The sequence below is a fragment of the Drosophila albomicans genome, chromosome 2L (assembly GCF_009650485.2).
Source record: "Drosophila albomicans strain 15112-1751.03 chromosome 2L, ASM965048v2, whole genome shotgun sequence".
NCBI lineage: Eukaryota > Metazoa > Arthropoda > Insecta > Diptera > Drosophilidae > Drosophila > Drosophila albomicans.
In genome coordinates, this window is record NC_047628.2 from 23,911,037 (window position 1) to 23,929,200 (window position 18,164).

At 35.6% G+C, this 18,164-nt stretch overlaps 1 long non-coding RNA gene across 2 annotated transcripts in view; it reads right to left on the reverse strand.

Moving 5' to 3' along the window:
- LOC127565277 (uncharacterized) overlaps nt 1-18,164 on the reverse strand; it is a 95,394-nt gene that overhangs the window by 76,683 nt on the left and 547 nt on the right. Inside the window, exons 2-3 of one of the 2 annotated variants that reach the window (XR_007954646.1) lie at nt 13,396-13,883; nt 12,782-13,331 (exon numbers count right to left, since the gene is read on the reverse strand). This is a non-coding gene — a long non-coding RNA (uncharacterized LOC127565277). Of the gene's footprint in view, nt 1-12,781; nt 13,884-18,164 lie in introns of both variants that reach the window. The other variant, XR_007954645.1, reaches the window with a different exon arrangement.

An 18,164-nucleotide genomic window follows, 5' to 3' on the forward strand; every position in this document is an offset into this window, starting at 1 on the left:
TAAAGCATAAACTGAAATTTTGTGTTTCCATTTCCGAGAAATGAATGAAATTATGTACATATGTCTGTCTTCAAGCCCTCAGGTAGTTCGCAAAAGCATTTTCAATTTGATGTCTGCAATAAGCGCCTTTAGTCAATCTACGCTAGAGGCAATTTTATGATAAAGATAATATAAATATGTTTTTTATCGACTTAATATTCAGCTTGTGAGAATTTAAAATATGTATACAATTTTCCACATGTTTAAGCTGTAATTAAAATAGTTACTTCATGCCTTCAAGACTTGCCATGAATATGTATATATGTATATATGCATATATGTATACATGTTTTTTCATCAGCATTGCTTTTCTGATTCGCATTCATTGAGAGCATTTTTTATGCCTCTTGCATGCTTAACCCACGTGTAATTCAACTCAATTTCAACTGCCCACGCACTTGCCATGTACTTTGCATCTTAACATTGTGAAATCTCAGTCCAATTACCAACTCCCGCACCCTCCGCCCCAACATAAACCATTGCCAGATGATATACATTCTCATTTTATTTATTCATTTGATGATGACAGCCATGGGAGAGCAATGCAAATGAATTAAATGTTGCCTTTGCCTGTCATTGTTTTCCGTCTCCGTCTCCGCCTCCGTCTCATTTTGTATTTTTCTTCTTATTTTTGGCAATTAAATTTCATTTCCGAGAAACGCAAAAATCCAAAGGCGTCGAAGAAGCTGTCGAAAATGAAAGCAAAAGCGAGGCGGGCAACAACACAAATGGGCGGGGCACAAAAATAATAATGGCGTTGATTTCATTTCATTTCTCAATCCCAGTCATCATTTGTTCTTCTGTTTCTGCTTCTCTCCTCTATTCGACTGCCTTTCGCTTTGTTTGTCTACTTGTTAGCAGTTGCCTCGACATTAACACGTTAAAAAATCGTGCTCTGCTCCTTTGGCATTTTTTGTTTCTTGTATTTTTTTTGTACTATTTCCGCTGCTGCTTAAAGTGAGACATAAAATACGACAGCAAAAAAAAATAAACAATAATCTACGAGTTTTTTGTCGCCAAACTTTTTTTTTGTTGTTGTTGTGAATTCCAATTTTCCGTTTGCTTCATTATTTGTTTGCGAATGTTTACGGAAATCATTCAGAACATCAGTTCTACTGTAGTTCTAATGAATTGACATCAAATAGCCGAAAGGCCAATGCAGATAAAATATAAATATAATACGCGAATAAATAAAATATTCATATTACGCGGAATTTATATCGATTTGTTTGAGCATGAACATTAATTAGAAATTTACAACATCAATCAATATGCGCAAGAGTTTACTAACAAAAAAACAAATTCTCAATTATTGAAATTCATGTTTTTTAATAATAATTTGTAACTATTTACTTTTTCTTTTAGCTTCATTCAATGAAATCGAGTTTACTTCATTATTTTGTTAACATTGTGTAAGCATTTAAAATGTATATAAACGACATAGTTCACTTTATATCGTGTACTTTATCTTTTCGTATGTGTCTGACCTTTATCATTGGCCCTTATCAACTTCGGATTCAATTAAGCGAACTCATCAAATTATAATTATGTGTAACATTGAAATTAGCACGTTTCAAGTTCCATTTTTGGGCTAACGAAGAGCACACGTGGCATTGTCAGTGAAATTGGAGATTCACCCACACACACACATACATATATATATATATATATATAACGCATACGCAGCGTATACGTGGAGGTGGAAAATTTTTGGCCACAGGCCAAACAAATGCCAAATAACAAATACCGAATACCAAATACCAAAACGCAAAACATATTTGAAACCAAAACGTCCAAAGGCAAGCAAAATATCGTTACAAATACCAGCTCTAATGGTTGCACTTATAGAAATCAATGCGTGACTGACGTTTATGGCAACTTTTTAGAACTCTCTAAATTCCAAAACTTCCTCCAATGGTTGGCAATTGGCCAAAGCCGAAGATGAAAACTTTATTTTGTTCGAACTCCGTTTTTGTTTTTTTTTTTTTGCTCGCAACAATTTTGTTTTTATATGAGCATGTTATTTAAAGGATTCGTTTTTCTAGTGCTCGTATTTTTTTTGTTTGTTTATTTGCTAGCTGAGTGAAAGAAAAAACAGTAGCAGCAGCGAAACGACAGGTTATAAAATTTGATGTCAATTGAAACGTTCACTGAAAGCATATTTCCTTTATGGCTTTATTTTATTTACGTCTGCGCCTTTGGTTGCAGCTGCGGCAGCAACAGCAGAGCGTTGGAGTTGCAGTTGCAGAAGCTACTTGTGCTACTTGTGCTGCTGCATTTCCGCATTGCGCACCAAGGACATTATTCATTGTGCCTGGGAACGAGTGCCAGGCTAGCGCTTTGGGACCACTCGAAAGTGCACGAGCAGATAATAATTCTTACATGTCGCAGAGTTGCGACGAGTTCTTGGCCACTCGCTGGCCCTTTTCGCCAGTTTCCTTATCAAGCAACACGCCCAAGCACTTCCTGTGGCTAGACAGCAAAAGTGAGAGAGAGAGAGAGTTAGAGTGAGATAGAGGAGAGGTCTTTACTTGCTAGTCTTGTTATCAACAAACGTTGTCATTGCTCAAGTGTCGTGGCTTGTAGTTTTGCCCCTCTTTTCGTTGTGTTCGCTTTTTGCGTTCTTTTTTTTTCTTGCTTTCTGCCCATCTTTTGTCTTTTGCGCCTTTTGTCTTTCAGTTATGCATGTGCGTTTCCTTTTTGGCTGGCAAAGTCGTCCTAGAGCTTTTATGACGCGCCAACTTGCCGAGCCTCGGTCCTCGGTCCAACTCATATGAGCCCCCAAGGCATTTGGCAAAGACAACGGGCGTCATAAAGTGGCGCAAAGTTACAGTCAAAAGCTACAACTACTCCTTGTACTCATCCTGGTTACATCTTCAGCCTTTAGCACGGCTTCATCTCATCTCAACCAGTTCAGTTTCGAGTCTAATACTTTGATAATCCTTGAATCCTTCGGCTTCGGCTACGTCTCTAACTCCAACTTGAGCTTCAGCTGCACATGTCGAATAACTTTTGATACGGCAGCGTACTCTCACACTCGTTAGCCTTATCCTCATGGTCTCATCTCAGACTTGGCTCGATGTATATAGATATGGAGACAGCCAGTCAGCTTTGTTACTCGAGCTTTATCGCATGCTTATACAAGTATTAATATATCTCTCTGTCTACTTGTTTATGTGTGTGTGTGCAAATTATATGAGCATGATAATATTGTATAACACTGACTTCTCTCACAGCTACAATGACAACAGCACTTCTGTGCCTGCTTCTGCTTCTGCTTCTTCTCCTGCTCCTTCCCCTTCTCCATCGTTTTTTCTGCTTTCTCTGTCATGCACTTCGCTTTGTCTAGTTTCAATTTCAATTTGATTTCACTTGGATTCTTATTCCATTTTTTTGCTGCTGCTGCTGCCACAGTGGCATCATTTTGATTTGCTTATTTGTCTGATTTTATTATCAGCTTTTTTATCTTTCTCCAGTTATTGTATTTGTATGCAATGCATCATTGCATAAGTTTTCAAGTATGCCCCTCAGAATTGAGTCGAAAAAGCGCTTTATCAACTTTTTTCTTATATCAACAAAATGTCTTTTAATTGGGGTATGCATTCTTTTTAATAAACTGATATGCATTAGTGAAAAATATTTGAAAATAATTTTAAAGATGCGAACACACTCAGGAAAAAATAAGATTGAAAAGTTGATTGCAAATCTTGATTTCGATCTTTAAAAAAAAAACCTTAAAAAAGATTAATAGATTGAAAAATGTTTAATCAAGATTTGTATGCTAAATTGGCATTTTATGATTTTCAAAGATTAAAATCTTGATTCAACATTGTTTTATTGTACACTGAAAAGAAGATTGGGAATCCTTAAATCGATGTATATGAAAACAAAACACTCGCAAACAATTTTTTTTGTTTTATTTTAAATAATCTAAATTTAAGATTGTTTGATTTAAAATGTTGACTTCTTGGTTCAATTTTAAGATTATAATCTTCAATTTCATGATTGGGCATTCTAGAATTGTTGTAGAATTTTGAGTTTGATTTTGATTTAAGAGTAAACCGTACATTTATAATCTTAATTCAAGATTTTAATCTCATTTCAGCACTTTTTTCTTTCTGTGTGGATATTTCAAAATACTAAAGCAAGGGATATGAACATCTCGTTGGCTGTCAGTCACATGACAACAAACTGAGAGAGCTGTGAAATGGGTGAAAACCGCAGCGGGAAAACAAAACCACAAGAGCTTTTTGTGCAACAGACAAGCAGCTGGGCACCGCTGCCTAATTGCAAATTGATAACAATTTCAAACGCTAATCAGTTATGATGGCGTTAGTTGCTGAAACACCGAAAGTGAGAGGGATGGAAGGATGGAAGGCGGGGGAGAGCGTCAGGTCGGAAATGCACAATTTGTGTTTCATTTGTTAGATCAACATGCATGTGTGTGTATGTGCATGCATTAAGAGCTTATTTGCTTGTTGATTTCCGAGCGATTAAACTATTAAATTTGCAAAATTCTGCAGCACTGCGAGCGTGTGTGTGAGTGAAGGAGGCAGTTACGTAATCGGTATGAACAGCAACAAGCGACTGCATTTGATGATGTGGACCCCAATTGTGCAAACAAATCGTTGGCTATGCCTAGTGTTGGTCATAAATTTAATTGATAATATTGTTGACACGCATAACGACTACCGATGTTAGAGAAGAGAGAGACAGGTCACTGGATATCAATATTTGCAAATGAATTTTGCCAGCAAACATGGCTTCAATAAAACCTGTCTGTGACTGACTGCTTGACTGCTTGACTGAGTGTCTGAGTGAGTAAGTGAGTGTTTGACAATTAAATATTTGGCCATGGCTTATAAATATTTTATGAGGCCTTCTGTTAAATTTGTATATGCTCGGCTCTCTCTCCTGTACTTATACATAAATGTATGTTTATTTGAAGAACTCTCCGCTGACTGGCACTCAAATTATGCATAACGCATGAGAGGCGCCACAAGCAGCCAGCTAAGGAGGGAGGGAGAGTAAAAATCTGGTAAGAGAATACTCATATGTTGTATAACTTTACATAGACAATTATTTAGAAGTGCACAGCCAGAGCCACAGCCATGGAATCCCAGCCAGAAATCTTCTTCTCCATCTGTATGTGTGAGTGCCAAAGACTCGAGCTTAAGTGACACTAACAACTCAGGCGAAGGCAAGCAGCATATGACCAAGAGAGAGGAGAACAAGATGTGTGTGTGTGTGTGTGTGTGTGTGTGTAGATTGAAGCGAAGCACAGTGGTTGAGTGGTGTGGATGATTCAGCAGGTCCAGGATGGAGAAAACGAAACGAAACGAAACGAAACGAGGTTTCCTCTTGCGTGTTATGTTTTGGCTGCTGAGAGCAACTCAATCTAAATGCGGTACAATGACATCTAAAGTGTTTGGGCTGGCATTTTTATCCCCTCCTCCTCTCCCCCGCACATGTAATTCCCTGGGTCTGACATTAGTTCTGCTTTCTTTTAAATGTGTCACGTAATTTCACTGTGCAGAGAGACAGAGAAAGAGAGAGAGCGGTTGGCACTGTCAGACAGCAAGACAAACAACGATTGTATATGGCTGGCATTTAAGTAAAATGTATGTAGAGAGCATTTTGGTTCAACTGCGCGATTCCACCTCAAAATGTGTGTCACTCGACAATTTAAAGATAGTTGCAACAAATGCAACAGTTAACAGCATAAAATGTTGTGATAAATCGGATTACAATTGCATAGAAATTGTTGACACAAATAAATTACATAAATATGCCATATTTCTAGATCAAACAACGTCAGCGAATTAATAATCAAATGCGATAAAAACATGCAAATTTTTTAAATCAAATAAATAAATCGAATCGAAACGGAAAGCAAAATCCATAAAATATGATTTCATAAATGGAAAATATGTTGCGTTTTTTTTTTCTCTTTTTTTTTCATTTACTGCATAATCCAAAAAGCCCTTGAACAAATTGCAGAGCGTTGCATTAAACCACTTCGCATGCAAAAGATACACATACATTATCAGACATCATCAGGCAAATGTATCTAAAAGCCTCAATACGCTATCAATATTAACTCTATTCAAATGCAGTTGCCGTATTGAAGAGCAAAAAAAAAAATCGCGCATACGCAGATCCCTCAAATCAGCACTTAACGTTAATTACGATGTATTTTTTCCTGCTGATGTTGGAGTTTAACATGATTTCGCTGTTGTTTCGGTACGAAGGGGAAAAATGCGCACAGATTAATGTGATGCACACATGGGAAGCCTGCGAGAAGCATTTACAACTTTTCCCCTCTCTCTCTTTCTCTCTCTGGCAATTGATGTCAGCGACAAGAACAACAATTACAAGTAGGACAAGTGCAGTTGAGTGGCTGCAATTGACATTAACTGTGGCAACTTTTTGTGCTAGCCTCAAATCTACCCAAGCTCTAACTCATTTTAGACATATTTACAAACGAAACCAGAAAGAGAAAAAAAAACTGAAAAACTGTTATATATGCAAATTAGTGCAAAATTAAAAAAAAAAGTTAACTAGCAGAAAAGTTTTAGACGGTGGAGTCGAGAGTTGCCTGTTGTTGACTTAATTGTGCACGCATTAAATTGCTTAACTAAATGCCACTTCATTCAGAGCAACAGACCAGCATTTCCCCCCACAGCCATCATCCAACAGCGACCAAATTTAAACTTTTGCCTTTGGCATGGAATAAGTGTGTGTGAAATTTTCGTGTGCTTTGGATTCTGAGCGCTGTGAGGCGGCAAAGGATTAATTGCTTAACCACAAAATGAATAGACAGCAACCGAGTCTGAGTCTGTCTTTTTAGAGTGCTTGTTAAAGGTTAAACATTGCTGGTTTTAGTTGGGGTGGCATTTTCATAGACGAATTAGAGATCATAGTGAAAATCTTAGAAGGTATGTCATGCATTTTAGAGGTATGAAAAATGAAATGAATAAATTATATATCAAAAATAAATAAATACATATAGTAAAATATGAACAACAAAATAAATTAAACATTCAAAATAATATACGAATGTATTTTTTTAAAAATAGTATTTACTAATGACTTATTTTTATGTATATATAATATAACTTTTATAATTCTCTAAAAATTCCTTTCTCTCTTAGATAATAATATAATATATATAATAATACACTTTATAAATCAAATATTTGTTGTGGTTTTTAAAAATAAAAGAAGAATTTTTTACACAACATATTTTTTTGTTTTATTTATAAGTATAATAATTTATTATAATCCTTGAACTATTCTCTTTCTTAGAGTATTCCGAAGTCACAATTTTATAATTCTGTAAACATTTTCTTTCTGATTGTAGATAATAATAATATAAGAATGCACTTTATACAATAAAATGTTGTTGTGGTTTTTTGTGGATGGAAAATAAAAGAAGAATTTTTTACACCACATATTTTTTTGTTTTATTTTTATAAAACAAATTTTTCTTGTACTTTTATGGATGGAAAATAAAAGAAGAATTTTTTACACAACATATTGTTATGTTTTATTTTTAAGTATAATAATTTTTGTAATCCTTGAACTATTCTCTTTCTTAGAGTATTCCAAAGTCACACTTTCCCACAGCACAAAACATTTCTTGCTCTTGCTTTAATTTGCTCAAGTTGTTTGCTATTGTATTACACAACATGCAGAGAGCGATGCTTCTTGTGTGTTGTTTTGTTTGCTTCCATTTCGTTTTCCATTCTCAAAATTCGTAAATATCCCTTAACTATTTCTGATGTTGTTGTTGTGTGCTCAGTAGTTTTAGCATTGTTAGTTTCGTTTCCATTTTACATCAAAATTGCGATGTCTATGCCTGACTGCTGGCTAGGCGTCGGCAACCTCATTCCTTTTTTATGCGTGTCCCCTCCCCGTCTCTCCCCCTCGTCGTTTCTATACCGTCTCTCATCATTACATTTCATTAAGTTTCAAAGGCAGTCGGGAGTCGGCGTGTTGAGCCTGGCGTCATTTCTGCTGCTGTTGCTGCTGTTGCTGATGCTGCTTTTGTGTTTATTAAACGTTTTCGGGGCGCGTGTTCATTCAATTTGTTTGTTGTTTTTGTTGTCGAGCCAGTTTGCTGCTGTCGCTTTTGCTGTTGCTGTTGCTGTTGTAAATGTTATGTATACATGCCTGCGTCTAAATAAACAACACACACAACAATATAGCAACAAGGGCAAAACAACACATGAAGTGCTCATGCTGTGCTGACGACTGTTGTTGCCTCTTTCTCTTCTCTGCTCGTTTACTTTTTTTTGCCTCTGCCTTTGCCTTTGCTGTTGTCTTCGTGTTCTTGTTGTTGTTGAGAACGCGCTTGGAAAATCATTTTAATTGTTTTGTTTAAATAACAGACACAGAGCTGGCAGACAAGGCAGAAAACCAGTGCCACAGCGTGTGTCTTGTAGGCGTATACTTAATATGGCTCATACGCCACGTGTGCCAGTATGTATGAGTATGATTGTATGCTGTATCTATCTATGGGTGTACCAAGTTGTTGTTGTGCACGAATGTAGGCTTCCTTAATTTCTTGGTATATACTGCAAACGTGTCACGTAACAGTTACAATTTAGGGTGCATAAACTATGTCAAGAATCTGAGCATGCCAGTGAATAATTGTCCCAAATAATTATTTGTATTCATTACACAAAATCAGACAATCAAAATAATGTTAAATATACTTGAATAGCATTAACTATAATTAGAGAAAGTGCTTAAGAATAAGAGAAGTTCTTTAAACTATTTTTTCTCAATTTAATTCAAAGAAAAAGCTTGCTCTTTGTTCTGTGAAGTATACTTTAAGAGTCGCCACATTGTCGCATTTACCTATTTAGTAAATTATTATTATACAAGTTATTTTTGTTTTTGTGCAGCGCGTTGAATTGGAAACTTTAGCCCAAGGCGATGTCAAAGTGAAATACAATAGTAGAAAGTGTTTGTGTGTGTTTCGGCTTCAAAATGAAATTGTAAAGTGAAATGTGATAATATTTTAAATACATATTATATGCTTGTCTGTGTGTGTGTGTGTGTATTTTAGCTATAGAAGTCTATGGCTTAACCTTTGACTGGCCAAGGCCAAGTGTAAAAGTTTATCAATTCCCTCAGGCAGACGACAGCAGCAGCAGGACGTTTATTGAAAATGCTTTGTGCAGGACACGTAGCAAAAGCAAAAGGAATAAAACTTTTTTACCACGACGATGTTAGACGTACGTGATCGCACTGAAAAATGGCGTAATTAAAAGCCAAGCAAATATGTTTAATACACATATATATATATATATTTTTAGACCAACTTTTGGCTGGTCGTCTGATATGATAAATCCACTTAATCCAATCCAACAAACAGAATTGAAACGATGCGTGCGTGCGTGCGCACGCAGGAAAATTGCCAAGTTTTAATTGTGAAAGTTTAGCTGAAATTGTGCAAAGGAATGGGAAATGTCATAGGAATGGGAATCATAGATAGAACGAGAGAAGATGGAGAAGAAAATGCAGTCCAGGACACGCACTTCCACATTCGTAAGTAAGCTCGTAACTCACATAGAGAGAGAGCAGCCAGTGAGAGCTTTCAGCACTCACACAGCAGGTGTGGCAAATTGTGTCTCACATTAAGGGGCAACCAGCAACCTACACCTACAACCTACGCAATGGCAACGTGTTCCTGATCATCGTCCTCGTCTTCGTCTTCGTCCTCTGTCGTCCTGTCGACTCTGGCACTGCTGTCATTCTGCGTTACTTGTCATCAACTTCATGCGTTTTGACATTTTTATTAGTTGAATACTCCTTAGCAGCACGCTCCATTGCTGACGCAGTCAGAGAAAGAGAGTGAGAGAGCTTCAAACTGCCCTGCTTTGGGAGTCTTCAGCTTCGCCCTGGGCTGTGTGACATCTAATAAGTGTTTACTACCCAATGAGGATGCCTTTTTCCAGTGCTTTAAAACATCATGGGGAGTGCGCGCGTGTGTTTGCCTGTTACAATTTGCTGCCCTGCTGGATACTATGTTAGATGCTCGATGCTGGTCCCCACTTATATAGAAGACGCCTCGCATATTCCCAGTTTCCCAGTCGATAAAGAATGAACAAATTGTGCGCGATTCACTTTTTACACTTTGTTTTTATTTTCCCTTCGTAACGAAATTGCTTAAGTTTAAAATAAATTTACTAGCTGACAAAAAACATTAGTAAATTGATATTAAAAAACATAAACTGACAAATGCATTATATAAATGAATGAATTTATATTACGAATCCTATGAATGTCTTAGCGTTATGCAATTCTTAAAAAAATTAATGTTTATTTGTTTAAATGACATGCTAAATAAATACTCATATTTTAATATTGGTTTCCTGTTTTTAATTTATGCATTAAAATTGCTTTAATTGCTCAAAACATAATAATTACAAAGAATAACAAAAGCATTGAATAAGAACGACAGCTGCAAAACACGAAACAGAAACAGAAAAATAAACAGAAAATTCGTGGAATATGAAAAACATTTCCATCATTTGCTCCAAGAATAATTTTTCTTTTTTCTTTGCAGTGCAACGAAAAGCCAATTTAATTTGCACGAAAGTGAAGTTTCTTTTAAAGAATGCTATCGTTAAAAACTTATGAGAAATTAAAAAAAAATAAATAAATAAAAATTGTTTGCTTATCAATAAACATTGATTTTTTATAGCTTGAGTTCAGAAATGTTTTCTAAGTATTTCAAAAGTTCAATAAACATTGATTTATTTTTGTTGGTTTTATTTCCTCAATTTGCATGATATATTTATTTGAAATAAGTAAAACAAAGGTTTTAAAAAGTTGTTATTTATTTCTTAGCAATTTCGTTAATTTTCGATTTCTGTTTCAAATAATTTCATTGAAAGTGTTTAGAAATAGTTTTAAAGCTAACCAAGCAAAGTTCTTCAGAGATGAACAAATTAGTTTCGTTGAATATTAATAAACTTATATGAGTTTGCAGCAAAACTATTTTGCACTTTGCGTGTAATGTGCTTTAAAGCGATAAATTCCTGTGGCATAACTGCGAAACTCAACCTAGAAATATTCCAGCCAACTTATTGTTGTCTTCTGTGCAAAGAAATGGTCAGAATTTTGGGTGAAATTGTTGACAAACGGAATCCAAGAAAGATATTAAATTGTTGCATAAATCCAGCCTGATGCCATGACAACTTGCTAATGCTAATGGAGTGCCCAGAGTCAGAGTCAAAGTCAGACTCCAGTCGCGACTGCCACTGAGAATCCAGGCCATGGCCTGATGCCATGGATCTTTCAAATTGCGTGAATGTTTATGATGCACAAAAGGAACGAAAAAATAAATAAAATAACCAAAGCCATACAACGTCAATGTCCATTTGTGAAAGTTGTCCCCAAGAAACTGATGGCTATTCGAGGAAGAGGAAGGTAAAAGTTTTAAGCAGCTGGCGTGCGTCTAAAGGTGACCCAGGTTAGACTAGCCGAGACACCAAGAGAAAGAGAAGGAGAGTGCAGTGTGGAAGTCGGTCCACTTCCGAGTTGCGAGTCGAAACGACAGCGAAAACTTTTAAATGAAATTTTTGCGTTAAAGTTTTGTCAGGCAAGTTGCGCCCGACTGGGCCCGACGATGCGATGCGAACAACCTGGCTTAGGTCAGCCAGCAAAGTAGCGGTCTACCGCAGTCACACACCAGGACACCCACGCACACACGCACACACCAACACACTGATACACCGACACACATCTATGTATTGTCACGTAGCTTGGTGACAGATTCCAACAGCCAGGCAGAGGCAGGCAAATACCATTAAAACAACAAACAGCAACAGCAACATCCACTAAGGATGTCCAGGATGTTGAGAATGCTGAGGATGTTGGGGATGCTGATGATGCAGGTGGGATGTGCTCCTCTCTCTCTCTCATTCTGCACCTATCTGCTAGTCTCACAACGCACAAAAGTTTCATTTTAATGTCTCAGCAAGTGTTGCCATCATCTCTTTGTTTGTGCAAAAAAAAGACTGCAGAGTAAAAAAAAACTGAAATTAGCAACACATGCGAGTCCTTTCAAAAATGATGTAAAAAAAAAGAGAGAGAGCATTGCAGCATTTGAAGTAATTACAACATTTCTTTTCGCATATATGGATATAATTCTTATGTGCCTTTTCGTTTTATATGCATTACGCTAATGTTTTTAAGCTTCTGCACAAATGTTGTTGCTGCCCTAAAAACAGAGCAACAAAGGGAAGAGAGAGAGGCAGGGTGAAAAAAGATGAAATTATGACACTCGGATTCGGTTTTTGGGGCTTCTGCTTTTTGGTTGGTGTTGGTTGCGGCTCTAAAGCCGAAAGCTAATGCGTTTTTAAATATGCTGCAGCGGATGCTCGGTTGGCATTAATTAACAGTCAGCACTCGGAGCGCTTATTGTGATGACTTTTGAAAGCGCTGCAAGAGCGTTAAGGGACAACGCTTAGTTAAATGTGTAGCACACTAAGTTTGGGCAGAAATATAACTTAATTTACAGAAATTGTTTTAACTCTTTTTATACATTAAAAGTTTTAGAAATAAATTTCTAATATATTTTTTGAGATCACATAATTTCTAAGTCGATTTCTCAGAATTCCATTATTCATTTTAGGAATTCTAACCAAGCAAAAATAGTTGTTGCGGTCAAGTAAGCTCCACTTAAATTATTTACTGGCATATATCATAAAAATGGTCGACTTACCTGTTGCCTTTTCTCCTCTTTCGGCCACACGACGTATGCTTAATGTTTTAATTATATATTATGCTTTTACACAAGCACACACAGTTACAACACTTGCCTAAGATACACAGCACAACACACAGCACACACAACGTTTGCTTGCTTTATTTTAATTTCTAAACGCGTTTATGTTTCGCTTTAGTTGCTGGCCAACAAAAAATTCCTCGAATGGTCGGAGGCCTGTGTAATAAGCCGCACTTGTGGAAACTCACTCACACACACACACACACTTGGACACTAGCACATGGTTATAATGTATTTTTGTTGCGCTATTGTAGTCTCCCTTTCAGTTATTTTTTTTTTTCGGTGTCCGTTTCCGTTTGCCGTGTTGAAGTCCTGTCGCTGTCCTTCTTCTGTGGATTGTGTTCGCCGTGAAAGGCAACAGCTTGAAATGCTATTAAAATATAATCTTCTGATAATCTGCACTTAATTTCGTGCTTTGGTCGAAGCAAGCACAGCACCCAGAAGTATGTATGGAATGTCCTTGCCCCGTGTGGCAAGTTCTCGTCAGCTGCAATCAGTTGTTGCTTTAGTTTTTGTACTAAATAATAATCGTAGAGTGTAATTTTAGTTACTTCGTTTTGTGGTTTCTATTTCGGGGTTTTAAGCATTTTATTCACTTCGTTACTCCTTTTATATAATGCGTCGGAGTATTATTATTGGTTTATGTTCAGCTCTGTCTTGTTTTGTATTCGTTTTGGCAAACCTTTTTCGCTTTTCTCCTCTCGTTTTGGAGTTTCACACTTCGCTGACTTTTAATGTTTGCTACGTTTTCGTTGCAAAAGCAGCAGCAACTACAACATACAACAGGTTCGCTCATGTGCGTGCGTGTTGATTTCCTTTGCTGTTACCTTTTGATATACTCGCACTTAATTTTTCTTCTTCGTTTTCGTTTTTTTGTGTAGAGCAGCAGCTTTTCTTTCTCTCTTTCCTGCCGTTCGTTTTTCGGCTATTGAGTTTTTCAAATTTATTAAATTCGCTTTTCTCTTCTTTAATCAAATTTCCACTTGATTAGAGTGACGACAATTTCGTTGATTTTCTGTTGCTGCTTGCTACTGTAGACCTGCGAGTGTGTGTGTGTGTGTGAGGTGTGTGTGTGTGTATTTGTGTCAAAGTGAGCAAAAGAAAAGCAGAAAAAGTTTTTATTAGTAAGAATTTTTTTGTGTATCGCCATTCGATTTACAATATAAATGTCAATATGTGAATTTATAACATTTTTTTACTCCAACTTTTATTGCGATTATTTGGAATCATTGCGAATGCAATGAAATATGAAAGGAACTCTAAATAATTTTTACATATTAAGAATTGTATATTCAAAATATTGTCACACGCTGATCAAATGGAATTTGTTGTTTTGCTAAATTCGCCAGCTTGAAAATTGTTCAAAATGAAGCTTTGTAGCTTCTTTTCAATGCACATCTGCGACTATAACCAGAAAAGATACCACAAATGCGAGTAAGCGAAGCATTTCTGGCAAATGGAAATCAGCTTATGGCAATCTCATTTCCTTTTAAATTTAATTCGTCGCTTTTAGCATGTCGCATTTTGCGCTTGCTCTCACTTAATTTTTATGCCTGCCGTATTTGTGTATATTCCAGTAACTGTTTTTAATTTATTTTGTATTCTTATTTCTTATTTTTCCCCCTTATTTCCTTATTTTCCCCTACACCCAACCGCGAGATCCTCTTAACGTGTGGCCCTTGCCCTTGCTCTTAGCCTGTTTTCGTAATACCCCAAAATGCAACACCACAGCATTAACAGCACACCGCACTTTCAGAAGCACACACACCAATACACATTATATATATGTATCACAAAATGAGCAACAAAAAGTATGAATTTCTCTCCATTTTTTTCCGTTGATTTCATTCGAAGAATTTTTGGAGGCCCCCTGCATGAAATTATAATTGTATATTCGTCGCTTGCCGCAGACTATAAAATATTTAATTTCCTTTTCGCGTCTGAGGTTGATGTAATTCCTTCCGGTTATTTTTTTTCTCCATTTTTACTTATTTTTATTATATTTATTTATTTATTTTTTTTTTGCTCTCCAAGTGCCGCATCGTGTTTCTAATTCGTGAAAAAAAATCCTATTTAGCCACAACTTCCGCATGGCCAATATACACCAGGGGCCATTTTCTTCAATTCTCCCCCTTAAAAATGTACAAAATTTCTGTTAAAAAAAATAAATAGAAATCACTTTTCTGTTCAGGGGGTAGAGAGAGACCCCCAGCTAGGAATATGGTGTGTTTCTGGCATTTATGCTTCATTTACTTTTGATGGTTTTTATCCACTTTCCACTCGAATTTTGTCACAAATGTGGTGTGAGCATCGAGCACAGAGAATTGTTACAAACATTTTGGTTAAACAAAAATTATAATCGTGAAGCACATTAAAATTTCTTGAAGATTTGAGTTGCTTTTCATTTTTTCACTCATTTCCATTTGAGTTACTGAACATCAACTAAAATTATCTACACTCAACATTTATATATTTGCTTATTTTAATTGTCTATATTGCAAAACGATTTATTTATGTATTTATTAAAATTGTTATATACTAGAAGAATTTATTGTTAATATATAAATTGATTTGTGGTATAAATTCATTGTCAATTTTGCGAAGTGCTTATTTGCATAATTTGGAATATAGTAGAAAGTTTTTATGCTGTATCATCAATTTATATTTATTTTTCATATTATAGTTGATTTGTATTAGCAATTTTTTTATGTGTTCATTAAATTTCTTGTATATTAAAAGCATTTACTTTTAATATTAAAGTTAATTTGTGTTACAAATTATCTTATCCATTTACATTGTCAATTTTGCGAAGCAATTTATTTATTTGCAAAACTTTTGATATAGTAAAAAAGTTCCGCTTTCATCAATTTATATTTATTGTTTATTATTGGTTTATTTTACAAAGCAATTATTTTGTTTGTAAAATTTGTGATAAACTAAAACAGGGTTTATGCTGTATCGCCAATTTTTATTTATTTATAATGTATTAATATATTTGTTTTATAAGTTTGCCTAAGCTTTTTTATTGTTTTGTATATTTATCGATTTTTTTTATAAAATTAGTCAAAATTAAATTTAAACTTGTTAAACAGTTTTTATGCTGAATGTTCTCAATTCCTATTTAATTCCTATTTTTAACATAATTAAAATAATTTTTATTCAAAAGATAAGCTTAACAATTGCGAATTAAGAGAACTCTCAATTAAAGAGCTTACATATTGTTGTGTGCCAATCACTTTCACTATCTTTTTATAATTAAATTGATAGTAAGATATCAATGAAATGCATCTGCCTTTCGGTTAATTGCTATTTTCAATTTATTTGTAATGCTCTTGATGGTAAAAACGCTTCAAACTGAAGTGTGTTTCAATAAAATCATTTGCGACCTCAAAGAAAAATCAGGACGACTCCGCGTTTCGCTTTATGAGCCTGGCTAATTAGTTTAATGTGGACACATTTTATTAGCCCACGTTGCTGTGCTCTGCGCTTTGCTCACGGTGCGAAACGGGTGCTAATTAAATTAATTATAAATCTGTCGAGTCGTAGTCAAAATACGAAATTATGAAAATCATAAACTCTTTTATGTTTTCATTTTCGAAAGCGAAATACACACACCGACACACACACAGATTTTAATGAGGTGCGAGATTGTGCGAGGTGGGAAATGTGGAGAGCACTGTGCATTAATTAAAAAGGGTTTCCATTCGCGGCATCATGAAACTGTCACTCAACCTTTGACCTCAGAATATACCCAACAAAAAAAAAAAGAGCAGCAAAGGAATTGCAAAGAAAACTAAGAGAGAGAGAGAGAGATATTTACTAACAACAAAAAAGTGAAACTCAATGAAAACGCTTTAAGGACACGCATCGCACGTGTTGTTGATGACCTTTTTTTTCTGTTTGGTTTGCAGTTGTTGTTGTTGTCAACCTCAGGCCTAAGGACACAATTTCAATTTTTTTTTTTTTTTGGAGCCTCGTGTGTGAGGCACATCGTCTTCTCACATTCTCTCTTTATCTTTTGGTCTCTTTCATTGTGCTACGACGCTTTAATTTCCGCTTGAATGCAAAGCAAAAGGTTGCTGGCTTCCTTTTTTTGAGGCAGGACCACGAGGAGGACCTCGTGAAAGGTTCCCACACTCCATCATTCTGGGCTTGCATGTTGACTTGTCTCGACCTGGGCCGTGGCATAGCGAAGCCAAGTGAGGCTCAGCCAAGCCAAGCAAAACAAAAGACACTCCATACATTTCAGTTTCAGTTTTGTTTTGTCGGGCCCTTGTGCGGAATTGCTAACAAAAATGGCCACAGGGCAACCTTTTCAACTTGATTAATTTTCACAATTTAAGTTGATGAGCACAGAAATTTCAAATTGAACAATGGAAAAACGGTAGCCATCGCCACGAAGTCTAAGTCGTCAGTCAGTCAGTCAGTCAGTTTGTTGGACTATTCAGTCTGTCAGTTAATTCCGGCCACGCTTTGATTTAACTTTTCGTTTTTTATTGCAATGGATATTTTATGTGTGGGCCGGACTACAGCTGTATATATCACTTCACTCAGATTGCTTTGTGAATGTGTTGTGATTAGAAAACAAGGAAAGTGGAGGATGCTTTTCCATTTGATTTGATTTATTTATGAAAATCTGGCGACATTTTAGACTAATGGCCACAAAATACAAAGCATACGAACGCCTACATTCAACAGCATATTCAATTTAATTTACACAAGTATTTCATTCTCTTTTGGTTTTCGTTTATTTCGAATTTCAAACACAAATGGAATTAAAATAATATTGGTTTAATAACTGGTTATTATTTCTTTTGATTTTCTTTTGTTTTGTGATTATCAATTATTATTATTATTTCAGATATCAAAATTTTGTTCAACTTGTTATTTGTACAATAATCCTATTTGTGTACATTTATTTGCCTTGCAACTGCTTGCTTGTAAACATTACTCATACGCCGGGTGGCATTTCTATGTCAATTTCGGCTCTTGAGTTCACAGTTTACAGTTTACAATTTGCTCACAAGTTTGGCTCAAGTGATTTATTGGTCGAATTGGATTTAGCTGGATTTTGTTTGTTTCGTTTTGCCAAACTGTGCGCAGTAGGCCAAAAGTAAAAGAACCTTGCCATTTGATATGTTGCCAATATTTATTACGAAAATATACAATATATATTTCTGGCCCAAAACAATATTATGGTTTTTCGGCAATTTATTGATGGCAATTGGATAAAAATTTGTTTTGTACGAAATTGCAAGTTTATCAAAAACTTGAAGTGGCTTCCTTTTCATTTTCATTTTCATTTCATAGAGTTTACAGT